At 43.0% G+C, this 14,314-nt stretch overlaps 1 long non-coding RNA gene across 1 annotated transcript; it reads left to right on the top strand.

Moving 5' to 3' along the window:
- The first annotated feature begins 201 nt into the window (after positions 1-201).
- On the top strand, positions 202-978 carry LOC144753630 (uncharacterized). The gene is made up of 3 exons (XR_013594439.1): positions 202-364; positions 472-527; positions 624-978. It is a non-coding gene; the product is annotated as an uncharacterized LOC144753630 (long non-coding RNA).
- The last annotated feature ends 13,336 nt before the right edge of the window (positions 979-14,314 follow it).

Below are 14,314 nucleotides of genomic sequence, written 5' to 3'. Positions count from 1 at the left end.
TAGAAGGAGGACGATCAACATGATTACTTCCACGTTATGGTGTACACGAAAGTTTTGGCCGGCACGAAGGTGAGCAGTAAAAAACTCTCTATCTAAACAGATAAACAGAGAAACAACCAATTTGTTTTTTATCGCTAACATATGCCCCCGTTATGCGTTACAGGGCATGCTGAAAGGTCCCTGCTGCCTCATTCTAAAGACTCGGTGACAGGCTTTTCTTACGGAGAATCCCGGTAGGCTTAACATTGGATTCCCTCCAGTTAGCTTTCTACATTTCGCAGTATTATTGGACAGTCGGATTCATGCCCTCTTGTTTCTGGTTTCCAATTTACAGGAGCACACAGCCTCTTAAACAATCGGATAGGTGAGTGCAAGGCTTCTTGGCCTTTTTAAAATAGGGTGGGGTAGGCAGATCGACACGCTCAGTAACACTATATGTGTGGCTGTTTTTTTGTCCGTTTTTCTGTCTAGTGATTTATGTCAACACTCGAGCACTCCCAAGGGACTTCATTTCCACTTTAGACAAGGTATGATTTTGAAAGCCGGATGGTGGCGAATATGACAGAAGCTTATTTTGATCAATCAGTTGTCTTACTCTGGCACATGTTTGTTTTGTTTTTTAGAATACCTTTGGTCCTGAGGAGTACCCCATAATCAGGGGTTCGAAACGCGTCGACCTGACCAGGAATATTGTCAATTACAAAAATTACAAAGATTTCGTTAGGAATTTAGGATGGGTTCCCAATTGATATTTCCTGAAAAATAAGATGTATAAACAGAAATTCAGACGCATCTGTCTTGGGCAACTAATCATTTTGACAAAGGGCCTGATTGCATTTGTTTATGTTGTATGTATGGTTCTGAGTGAGTGAGGGATGTATGGATTGGCCATAGCTTGGAGTGGATGTGTTGTACATTTGTAAAGGAACTGTATGTAATGTTTCTTAATTGTAATAATTTGTATTTATTTGTATTTGTTTGTATATGCACAAAAAATTCTTGAATCATTGAAAAAGAAAAAAACGTTTGACTAGTGTAAAATGAATAAATAAACTAGTGACGTAATTCATAAAACGGACCGTTATGTTTTATTCATAAAGGTTAGAAGAAAAAGGAGAGAATAAAGTCCAGTATTGGCAATTGTGTTGTTTCATCAGTCATTGGCTTAGCCTTACTGGGTCGGAGTCAAGACCCTGTGTTGTTTTCCTACCTTGAAATTATTGGCCCGATTCTGAGCCTGATGAAGGTATTGCACCCAACACCGATTACAGCAAGTAATCATCCAGACTTGGTGCAAGCATCTTCTTCAACAAAGGAACCTGCTGCAGCCACATCAATGACTGGCATGTCTGAAACTGCAATCATATGTGCACCACAAACAGAATTAACTTCAATTGAAATAATACATAAGCAATAAATCATACTGTCTCAAATTGAGCACAATCTAGATGCTGAAACTGAAGAGGTTTTCCTTTCATGCCGTCAAGAAAAAGAAACAATTACTTCTGTGACTAGCCGGCACTACAGATGGATTATTTATTACTGGTTGGTGGGCCCGCAACAGGTACATCCGCTCACTATAGTCCTACATTTGGATCTTTGCAGCAATATCATAATTTCTTTTGTGGCTTACAATGTTAATTATAATTCTACTGATGGGACATGGTCACGATATTCCTAAAAATCAAACATCGTCACCCGTGGTTCAGGAATTGCAACTACATTAATCTTCTCACAGAGCTAAAGGGATTACCATGCTGTTAAATTCACTGCATACCATGTGCTAAGTGGTGTCAAACTTTGGGCCATAGAGAATTAATTAAAATCTCCAAAATCTTAAGAATTTCCCTGGATGACATCGCCTCTTCAGGTGCTTCTGCAAGCCATGGGATATAAATGCTGCAAAACAACTGATGACTGATTGAGTTTGTATGTTTCATTGGACAATGAAAATCCAAATCTCAATGCAGAAAATCATCCGGAGTTATTTTTCCATCATTAAGAACATCAATATATTTATCGATATAGCAGCCCAAGGTAATTATACATGTTTACACAGTAGGAGCATTGCAGGACCCACTAATTAACAGTTCTAAAGGTTTTTTAGATATGGTCTTCTAATGTTACCAGTCATGACAGACTTATTCCACCAGTATTATATTATTTTCAAGAACCTGAAAAGCTTAAAAAGATTTTCAATATTTATCACAGACTCATCTATTGATCACGGTTTATATATTTGTGTTAGAACATGGCTATACATATTAGATGGAAAATGTTTATGAAAAAGGATTAGGGAATCTCAATTTTGACAAATTTAGGGTACTCATAACTTGATCAGAGTATGCATAATTTATAGAGAAATTATATTTTTAAATAAGAATGTGTAGGCAACAACTTGCATGAGCTTTACGTCTCTAGAAGTTTTTTTTAATCTCTTGCAAGAATTAATTTGACACATGTTACAGATTAGAAACGGAGATAAAACACCACTGATTTTTCATTTAGAAAATAGCACTGATAATTCAGATGACAGACTTATGGCCAACAAACATTAATACATGTATGTAAATGTTTCTGTCTAAAGTTACAGATCCATTACTAAGCAGAGCAGACCCTAGGTATAATACATATTCCCCTATGGCTATATCCTCTTACAGTGTAGGGAAGTTGTGTCAAAAATGGCTGTTCCAATCTAGTCTGAGTGTTGTAAAAAACCTATGTCAAAGAATAGTAAAAATATGGATTTAAGTGATTTTCTCTTAGGACTGCTTGCTGTGAAAAATAATATGTTTAAAGCTACCATGATTGATGTTGCTATAAAAGAAGGATTGAGGAATACAAAAAAGTAGTGATTGAAGGAATGCTTAAGTTAATCTCAGCAAACACAAGCCCAGACATGGGTCCCGTGCTCTCCATGCCACTGGAGTCAAGCTATCCTGGCTGATGAGGGGTAAAACCCCGAAACCGGTCCTAGGATGCTTGTTTCCAGTTCAGGGAGGACCTGGCCTGGCAGTTCGGGCTGGACTGTGCCCTTTGGGCACTGGGTCAAGACTGATTTGTATATGGCTGGGTTCAAACTGGAATGGCATGGGGAGCAAAACAACGATGGATTTAGGCCCAGATCTCTCTACTGGGGTGAATGTAAGACATTGTTCTGTAGTCTGTCTATCAATTGTTCTTTTTGAGTTAATCTCAGGCACTGGTTATTACCCCAGCCACATCCCAGTCCATTTTTTTATTGCCCACTATGCTATTTGAGATTAGAACCAGTCATATTGTATTGTATTGTAATTGCATTTATGTAGTGCTTACTACCCCTGACAAGACATCTAAGTGCTTTTTTCGATGAGTAGCACGCTACTATGGAACCCATAAAGGATTAGTGGTGAATTAGTATAGTGAAATATGAAAGTAATTTGAGTGGTGGATATGTTAGTCAGTTATTTGGCTAGAGAAAGATAGTAGAAGGATAGAAGAGGGAAATGGTTTGCATTTATGTAGCACTTGCTACTCTTGATTAGGCGTTGAAGCTCTTTGGTGAGTAGCACGCTACTCCAGAACATAAACAGGATTAGTGGGAATTAATATAGTGAAATATGAAAGTAATTTGAGTGGTGGATATGGTAGTTTGTTATTTGGATTGAAAAGGAGTAGTGGAAGGAAGCGTCTAGAATTTGCTTTTGAGTTTATAGCAGTAGGAGGAGGTTTGGCGTTAGTAAAGGTAAGGTGGAGGGGACTTAGTATAGGGAAATATGAAATTACCTGAGTGGTGGACATGTTAGTCTTTTTTGTATTGAAAAGGAATAGTGGAGGTATAGAAGAGGGAAGGAGGGGCTAGATTTTTTGGGGGGGAGTTCATAGCAGTAGGAGGGGTTTGAGATGAGTAAAGGGAGTAGGAAGGGGAGGAGTCAGAGGTAAGGGTTTAGAAAGGCTTGTATGGGAGATCTGAATAGTTAAAAGAGGTATGATATAACGCGCGCAGACACAAGTCAGTTGCTGAAATCGATTAAGTCTCGGTGACACTTATAGCCTAGCATTGATTTCAGCCTACTGTTTTTAACTTGATTAACTTTTTTTTAAGAACATGTATTGCTGCACTTCTTACCTGCACTCTGCACTTTCATTAATCTGCTGTGTTTATGCCCGCACCACGGTCCACCACGGGGATTCCCCGCTTATTGTGGAGGGTGCCGGCGTCTTATAATCCCGGCCTCTGATTGCTGAGAGCTGTTGGGGGCGGGGCGGTTAGCGCTCTAGTGCTTGAAGCCTACTTAAACAGCATGCCTTCCTCGTCGCGCAGCAGACGCGCGCAGACACGAGTCAGTTGCTGAAATCGATTAAGTCTTGATGACACCTATAGCCTGTCATCGCACCCCACCTGCGGGACATTATCAACACCTCCTTCGACACCGCCACCTTCCCTGAGAGCTGGAAGCACGCCGAACTCAGCGCTCTACTCAAGAAACCTACAGCGGACCCCGCCGAACTCAAGAATTACCGTCCCATCTCGCTCCTCCCTATCCCGGCCAAAGTCATCGAGAAGACCGTCAACAAACAGCTGGCCGCCTTCCTCGAGACGAATGGATCCCTCGACCCCTCACAATCTGGCTTCCGAGCCAACCACAGCACTGAGACCGCCCTCATCGCTGCCACCGATGACATCCGAGCCCTGATGGACAACGGAGAAACAGCGGCCCTCATCCTCCTGGACCTCTCCGCGGCATTCGACACTGTCTGCCACCGCACCCTAGTGCAGCGCCTCGGCAACGTCGGAATCCAGGAGAAGGCTCTGGAATGGATCACCTCCTTCCTCGACGGAAGAACACAGAGAGTCCGCCTACCACCGTACAAATCAGAGGCCACCGAAGTCATCTGCGGCGTCCCTCAAGGATCCTCGCTGAGTCCCACCCTCTTCAACGTCTACATGAGCCCCCTCGCGGCCATCGCACGACAACACAACCTCAACATAATCTCCTACGCCGACGACACCCAGCTGATCCTCTCCCTGACCAACGACCCCGCCGCCGCCAGAGCCAACCTGCACGAAGGGATGAGAGACGTAGCCGAGTGGATGACGACCAGCCGCCTGAAACTGAACTCAGACAAGACGGAGGTCCTCATCCTGGGCTCCTCGCCCTCCGCCTGGGACGACTCCTGGTGGCCCCCCGCCCTGGGCACCGCACCCAAACCGACGGACCACGCACGCAACCTAGGCTTCATCCTGGACTCCTCCCTCTCCATGACCAGACAAGTCAACGCCGTCTCCTCGTCATGCTTCAACATCCTGCGCATGCTACGGAAGATCTTCTGGTGGATCCCCACCGAGACCAGGAAGACGGTCACCCAGGCCCTCGTCACCAGCCGCCTGGACTACGGCAACGCCCTCTACGCCGGAACCACCGCCAAGCTCCAGAAGAGACTCCAGCGAATCCAGAACGCCTCAGCCAGACTCATCCTCGACATCCCACGAAACAGTCACATATCCGGACATCTGAGAGACCTGCACTGGCTCCCCGTCAACAAAAGAATAACCTTCCGTCTCCTCACCCACGCACACAAAGCCCTACACGATCAAGGCCCAAGCTACCTCAACAACCGAGTCAACTTCTACGCTCCCAAGCGCCACCTCCGATCAACCAGCCACGCCCTCGCCGCCGTCCCCCGCATCCGAAGAGCGACCACAGGAGGAAGGTCCTTCTCCTACCTGGCCGCCAAGACCTGGAACTCCCTCCCGACCGACCTACGCCTGACCCAAGACCACCTCTCCTTCAGGAAGAAGCTCAAGACCTGGCTGTTCGAGCAGTAACGGCACCCCCCCCCCTAGCGCCTTGAGACCCTACGGGTGAGTAGCGCACTCTATAAATGTCTTTGATTGATTGATTGATTGATTGATAGCCTAGCATTGATTTTAGCCTACTGCTTTTAACTTGATTCGCATTTTTCAAAGACCGTGTATTGCTGAACTTCTTACCTGCATTCTGCACTTTCATTAATCTGCTGTGTTTACGCCTGCACCCTGGTCCACCACGGGGACTCCCCGCTTGTTGTGGAGGGTGCCGGAGTCTTAGAACCCCGGTCTCCGGTTGCTGGGAGCTGGTGGGCCAGAGCAGGGCGGTTAGCGCTCTATTGCTTAAAGCCTACTTAAACAGCATGCATTGCCTTCCTCGTCACGCAGCAGACGAGTTCAGACACAAGTCAGTTGCTGAAATCGATTAAGTCTTGGTGACACCTATAGCCTAGCATTGATTTTAGCCTACTGCTTTTAACTTGATTACATTTTTTTAAAGAACGTGTATTGCTGAACTTCTTACCTGCACTCTGCACTTTCATTAATCTGCTGTGTTTACGCTCGCACCTCGGTCCACCACGGGGGTTCCCTGCTTGTTTTGGAGGGTGCCGGCATCTTAGAATCCCGGTCACCGGTTGCTGGAAGCTGTTGGGGGCGGAGCAGGGTGGTTAGCGCTCTAGTGCTTGAAGACTGCTTAAACGGCATGCCTTCCTCGACGTGCAGCAGGCGCGCCACCGGCACGCGGAAGGCAATCCCGTCTGCGCCCGTCTGCGGCTGACCGGGGCCAGGGGCCACTCAGAATGCACGTTTTTTTACTCATTCAGCATCAGATTTGAAGCGTTTGCAGGGAAATTGGTCCATTGAACATGAGACCTGGGCCAAACTTGACGAGGTAGGGATTCTGACACATAGGGACACTTATCTAGAAATCTCCCATTCATCTAGCAGTCCGGAGTCTCATGTTAATGATAAGGTCCTGCCAGCTACAGCTATCCTCGAGCAACAGGAGGTGAAGGGAATTACAATCTGCTATTTGAACACTCGTTCAATGGTGAAAAATCTGCTCGAAATCTTTCAGCTTGTCGACGCTGATACCCCGGACAGCCACCTCCTTTCTGAAACGTGGCTTACTGCTGAGTCTGTCCCGGATGTCTTGGCAGCAGTGCCTGACAACTACTATATTCTTCAGGCCATCAGGTCCGCGGGTAAAGCCGGAGGAGGGGTTGCAGCCATTTTCCATCAGAAGCTCCAGTTCACTTCATTAGGGATCACAGGTATTCCCTCAGTTAGCTAATACTTAAATTTGAATCTCCGCAGTCCTTTTTTATCTGCGCTCTATTTTATAGACCCCCTCATCATATGCCCACATTCCCTCAATATGATCTCCCACTTAGCTATTAATCACGCCAGAATTCTTATAATTGGAGATTTAATTTTTTGGCTGATCTCCTTTCTGGAATGAATTGCACCCAGCATGTGTACGCAGCAACTCACATAAAGGGGCATATTTTAGACAAAGTTTGGACATCAAGGCCCCCATTAGGATGGCGGACGGACTTCAGTCCACCGGTCACCCTAGCGGTGCTGGGACCAGCCGCCAGGGGTGCGGCGGTCCCGCACTGCTAATTAGGATGCGACCACCACCCTGGCGGTCACATCACGCATATTCAACATTGTGGGAGGGCGGTGCTGTAATCAGCACCCGCCACAATGTTGAAAATGCATGTTGTGCATTGGCATGCACAACGTGACAGGCACTGCGCGGTGCCTGCTACCTCGTGAATCTCAATGTAGGGGGGGTACCATGGGTACCCCCCAAGTGCAGCCCCCCACCCGCCCCGGGGGCCCGCAACGGGCCCCAAAGTAAACTCTGCATGCCTTTCCATGGTGGAGTCTCCGCCATGGAAAGACATTCCACCTCCATCATCATAATATGGATGGCGGTGCCTACAAGGCACTGCCACTATATTATGGGCCTTTTCCACCCGGCAGGCAATCGTGACGATTGCCTACTGGCGGCAAAGGGGCGGACGGTCTTTCCGTCCGCCGCGGTACATGCTAATGTTGCTGGGGTAAATGGCCGTCCGGCGATCCACCCGCCAGGTTAATAGGCCCCCTAATCTGGAAATTTCTAAGTTTTTAACTTCTCCATGTACATGGTCGGACAATCATCTTATTACATTTGCGATCTCCAGTATTTCATTCACTAACAATGTACTGACAAGGAATCATTTGGCCAGAAACTGGAACAGTGCTAACATTGGTGAATTGTGTTCCTTACTAACTGCACAAGAGTCTCTCCAAATTCAGGCAAAAAACCTTAAGACATGGCTGGAATCTGCCGGTGATAGCATTTCCCCCGTAACAAAATTAAGATTAATCGGCCTCATGGCACCCAACGATGGTTTTCTAACTAGCTTTAAGGCAAGCTGAACATAGCTGGAGACGTGATTACTCCTTGGACAAAAAGGCCTCTTATGTAATACTGCTTAAAGAATATAAAAATGCTATCCTTCAGACCAAGGCTGAATATTTTTCCACAAGAATCGTAAACTCGGCGAACAAGTCCAAGGACCTTTTCTCCATAGTTGACGAACTAGCCAAACTGGATAGAGTCATGGCAAAACCTGTTCCTTCGCAATCTTTATGCGACTCTCTCAATTCCTACTTCATTAAGAAAATTGCCACGATCAAGGCCAGTATCCCTCCTTCTATCTTTTCTATGGCCTCTCCAATTTCATGTCAAAACTCACTTTTTCCCCCCTATCTCAAAGGAAAATTTCTTTGTTCTACTTTAAAAAGTTGGTTCCGGCTCTCCCACCGATTGCTGCACTCCTCACATTGTACGTGAAGCTTGTCTTACCTGCTCACACTTCTTAACAATTGCCTTAAACTTGGTATTGTCCCTAACACCTTCAGAAGTGCTGAAATTGTTCCAATTCTGAAGAAGCCCAACTCTGATCCCCTGATTCTTAGTAATTACCGCCCCATTTAGCTTCTGCCTTACCTAGGAAACATTTTGGAAGCTCTTGTAGCGAACTGTCTCAGTTCCTTCATTGAACACTCTCACTTCCTTGACCCTCATCAGGCAGGATTTAGACCTGCACACTCAACAGAGTCAGTTATCCTAGCAGTTACGGATGAGCTCAGAAGGGAGGCTGACAAGAGCCTCACCCAGGCCTTGGTACTCCTTGATTTATCAGCTGCTTTTGACACGGTCGATCATGGTCTCCTGATCGACCGTGTCACCATTGCCGGGATCCAGGGCCTGACGCTGAAGTGGATTTCCTCCTTCCTCAGCAGCCGATTTCAAGCAGTCCGCCTCGCTAATTTCTCATCCCAAAAAATTAAACTGACCTGTGGGGTACCTCAGGGATCTTCCCTGTCGCCCCTTCTTTTTAACTTGTACCTATTAGCTCTGATCTGGTCCCTACGTGAAAGAATGGTTGAAACTTTTAACTATGTTGACATTCTGCAGCTGGTGTTTGATATCAATCCTTCCATTTCTTCAGTGTCCAATTTCCAGTCTACCTTAAGCTTTATCAGTGATGAATGACAATCAACTGAAATGTAATCCTGATTAAACTGAGCTAATTTGGCAGGTGGACCAGCTAACCCGTGGAACTCTATTTTTTGGCCTCCATCTCTGGGTGACTCCCCACTTCCAGCAGGCTCCGTTAAGAGCTTGGGGATTGTGATTAGTAGTGTTCTGTCCATGAAAACCCAGATTGGTTCTGTGGTCTCCGCCTGCTTTTTCCACCTGCGATGAATCCGGAAGATCAGTAGATTGTTGACTACTGAGCCTCTGACTTGGCTCATTCTAGCCTTGGTAATCTTGCGTATTGATTACACCAACTCACTATATGTTGGTATTCCAGCATATCAATTACACCGTTTACAGTTGGTGCAAAACCACGCGGCCAGGTTAATCGCCCATCAGCCCAGGCGACATCATGTCAAACCTTTGATGAAGAGTCTACATTGGCTTCCAGTGGCCAAACGCTGCGCCTTTAAGCTGGGATGTACCATCTTTAAAGCCCTTGCCGGGAATGGCCCAGCTTTTATTTCTTCAAAGATTCAGCATTATATCCCTTCCCGTGAACTGCGTTCTTCCAACCTAAATCTATTGACCACTCTACCATTCAAACGCAAAAAGCATGGCGGGCTCATATTTGCGGTCCTGGCCCTACAATTTTGGAACTCGCTTCCTGTAGAAGTGAGGTCGGAGACCCCCTATGCTCAGTTCAGGAAAAAGCTTAAGACCTGGCTGTTATCGCAAGTTCATCAGTAAGGTAATTATCCTGTCAATGCAGCATCCCCTCTGCTATTAGCGCCATGAAATCGCTTGGTGTATGTGCGCTTAATAAGTACCTTTAACATAACATAACAAGGAGGGAAGAGTCTAGAAAGGGTTATGTTGGGGGTCATAGTAGTGGCATGGAGTTTGGGATGAATGAGAGAGTGGAGGTAGGATATATATTGGTAGAGGTATAGGGTGAGAAATAGGGTAGTGCATTGAAAAGAGTAGTAGAATGAGGTTTGAGATGAGTCAGAAAGTTGAGGTAGGGGATATCTTGAGAGCCGTATAGGGTGAGAAATAGGGTAGTGCATTGGATATGCTGAATTAAGAAATCAATATAATGAAGTAATAAATATATAGATACATAAGTACATGGAAGGTATATATATTTATATGCATAAGGAAGGTAGTATATGTAGATTAAAGATGCATTTAATAAACTCCGGCTTTCAAGTGTTGTTGTATTTTAGATTACTTTGTTTTTTTTGTAATTCAATAGTGAAGCAATTGTAGATATATAGCTATCATAAAAGATTTACTTATTTATGCAGTCACTTATATTTATTTATTTATTTGATGAGTTTTATATAGCGCTGGCTTACCTGAAGGTATCAGAGCGCTTTACATAAGAAAAAAACGAGTTGCAAGTTACAAAATTTGACATAAATTACAGAATGATCACAAAGTCAAGACAGGAGTTACTAGCGAGCACAAAAGTAGGAAGCTTTTCTCACTACATAATGTAGAGGAATTAAATAGAGTTTCTGTTTTCTCCAGAGCAACGAGGACTCTATTGCCCGCTTGCTTCTGAGGGAAAAACTTGATAGATAATATTTACTGCAGATGCATATTCATATTCCACTTACTGTATGGCAAGGAGCACCATCCTCCATGCTTGCTGTAGGAGGAGAGACATGATTTCCGACGAATTACTAATTTATCTCTTTTACTTCCAGTGCACAAGGCTAAGACCACCAACCTCCCTCCCACTTACTGAGGATGACATATGGTGTTCTACTTTAAAATCGCTAACTACCACTGAATTCTGTATGTGGGTGCCCCTTCATCTGGATCTTGTAAGGCCATCTATCAATCTGGAGGATCCATAGTTGCTCCAGCAGTCCCTTGTTTTACTGGGAGTTGATTGTTGTCACTAGAGAGTGTGTGCAATACATGTTTAAAACATAGAATAAGGGAACTATCAGTAATATGTTTGAAAAGCAACAACCTAGGCAACTAATATTTGGAACACAGTAATAATAAGAGAAATGAACAATTGGCTAAGGCTGGCTATAAGACTTGAATTTTTTATTAAGCAGTTACAAAATTGGCAAATCAGCATAACACAATCTTAAGGTTAAAATTTCACACAACACATTATTTTTAAAAAAAATGTTATACACGAATAAATGAAGACACAAGTTAAAATTATGTTTATCTATAGTAGATAGGTGGCGAAATGGGTCTCTACGCGCGTTTCGGCGGCCAGCGCCTTCTTCCTGGAGTAGCCACACAATTTCTATAAAGTGAAAATATATATAGATTACATATTTGTAAAATTACAAAATTACATAGTTATACAGGTTTAAAAAAATCTAACATCAAGAATTTTAATTTCTGCAGCCAGTTAGTCCAGTTTCTAGTTTACAGATTATAAAACAATTTAATTTCCATTGTTCATCTTTATCCTTGTCATTTCCTTATGGTAATCTGTCTCAGTCCAAACAGACACATGTCTTTAAAAGGAGATTAAAAAAGGGGGATAGGGGGACTTGGCAGTAATTGGCATATTAAAGGTACGTACAGCGATATCTGTAGGTTTGCCATTTCTGTAGTTATGGGAGAATCAATGATGATAAGACAATTTATAGCAGCAAAAATGGGGAAAAAAAGGATCTTTTAAGGGCTTGCTATATGTGATGTTTGATAAAAAAACAAATACATGAAAAAGTCAATACTTTAATTTTTGAGGAGAACTCAGTCTTTTAGTTTTTCAGCTATTGCTGTCTGAAAGTTTTCTCTTACCTTGATATATTTGTCTAAGGTACTTACTAGGAGGGTCTATTTTGAACACGGGTTACATCGATTTTCTGTTTCTTGTTTGATTCTTTTTGGGTCAAGTATTGCAGGAGCTTAGGTAGGAGAGATCATACTTATTATTAGTTTTTATTCTAGATTAGAAAACTAGACACATATATTTTTAACCGTTTTTTACCTGGTTAATTAGAGGATGAGTAAGAAATTCCCGCCGGCCGGAGCCCTTTGTATAGAACAGTGCTGGATAATATCAAAAGGTCGAATTCTTCCCAAATGGTTTCTGGATGTCTATTTTTTAGGGAGAATATAAAACCAAAAATATATCTGTTTTTCTTATTCCCAGTAGTGGTTTCAGTTAGATGCGATTTCTCATAGGATGACAAATTTGGATTATAATCATCATTTTGTCTAAACTCGATATGGTCTTACCTATTGGTTCAGATACTATTATTTTCAATTTCTTGAGCCCAGTTTGCGATCTATGATGTGATCTGTTAAAAGATGAGCTGTTTTGAATGGCTTCCTAATAGTCCAAAAAGAAGGGGGGGGGAGGCAAGAATTAGATCCATATATTACATTTTTTGCTCAAGCGATTTCGAATAGAGGTAACAAATTACCTATGATTCTACTAGTCTTACCAAATGAAGCGGAGTCTTATATTCCGAAGGTATAGATGGTGCGAAAAAGATTTTCAAGCATTGTACATGGGGGGGTAATATTAAAAGATCTCCCTGCCTGTGGATATAAAGAAAGAGGAGTATTAAGTTCTATTTAAAAAAAAAAAAAAAAAAAAGGGGGGGGATTCTAATTCTGGTGTATAGCGATTTGTTTGGTCTAGTGTCTTACCTCAGGATAGTCGGCAGGGCTCACTATGTCCGGCGGCGGTATGGTCCGTCTGGCAATACAAACGCGGGAAATGATGATTGATTGCACGTTAGTGAATCGTGTCTATATACTCTTGTTAATTAGTGTGGATTATCCACACCTATTTTATATTTCTGATTAACTAGTCTAACACGACAGTTTCGGGGGGAGGTTTCCAGCGTAAACAAGTAATGGCGGAATTATCGCGTGTGCTTCAATGATTGGCGGTAGAGCGCTTGCGTTGTTAGTGCTTGCAAGTGAAAAAAGACTAAGTTTTGTAGTTTTAGTTAGTTGATTCTTTTTCATTGGTCTGTCATCGTATACAATTCTACGGTGGAGGTCGGGCGCTTGCATTGTCTGCGCCTACAAGTGAAGAAAGACTTTAATTCTGTAGTTTACAGTTGGTTTTTTCTTTGTGGCAGTCGGGCACTTGCATTGTCTGCGCTTGCGAGGGAAGAGAGACCCGCGAAAAAGATACATTTTATTAGATGGGTTGAAATTATTAAATTATTGACGGCTACTCATTTCGTTAAGAAACAAAGGGGGGGGGGTAAAATAATATTTATATACTCTTTTAATCATATTTGCTTGTAGATAACGGAGTTTTTAATATTTTTATTATTTTTGGAATATTGTCATACCTAGATGGTTGTTACATCAATATTTCATTCTACTTATTAAAGGCATTGTGATTTCGGACAGAACATGATTATATTTATAAGTGGGTTAAATATGCGCATATATTTATTTCTATTAAAAGGAATTTTCAGCAGATTGCATGTTCCCACGGAATTTCATTATTCAATCCTTGGCGAAAAGTATTAAAAACAAAAATCCAAAAGACTTCCCTTTTCTTTCGGATAGCTGTACCACCTTTGGAGTCTGGGGTATGAATTTTTTCTAAAATTCTCTATTTAAAGTCATCAGCACAGTGACCCTTCTCCATAAAGTGCTTTACCATTGGGCAAGCAATCTTTTTGGTTCTTATAGCTGAGCGATGTTCGCTCAAGCGTGTCTGAATCATACGTGAGGTTTCTCCTACATATCCTAAGAGGCAAGGACATTGTATGAAGTAAACCACATTGGTTGATTTGCAATTCCACATTTCCTTTGCTCTTGTTTTGTGGTCATTGTGTTCAAATTCTTCACCTCGCAAAATATTTCCACATGAATTACATGAGGAACATGGAAAGGTCCCTTTGACTGGATTGTTTGTTAAGATTGATCTTTGACTGAAATTTTCTTTATTCATGCTGTTTTTAAAGCGGGAGTGAACAATGAATTCTTTTATGTTTTTGTTTCTCTTGTGTGCAAAGAGGGGC

This window comes from Lissotriton helveticus, chromosome 5_1 (assembly GCF_964261635.1).
Source record: "Lissotriton helveticus chromosome 5_1, aLisHel1.1, whole genome shotgun sequence".
In the NCBI taxonomy this organism is placed as follows: domain Eukaryota; kingdom Metazoa; phylum Chordata; class Amphibia; order Caudata; family Salamandridae; genus Lissotriton; species Lissotriton helveticus.
The sequence above is the reverse complement of the archived record's forward strand: the minus strand, read 5'-3'. Positions and strand labels throughout refer to the sequence as shown.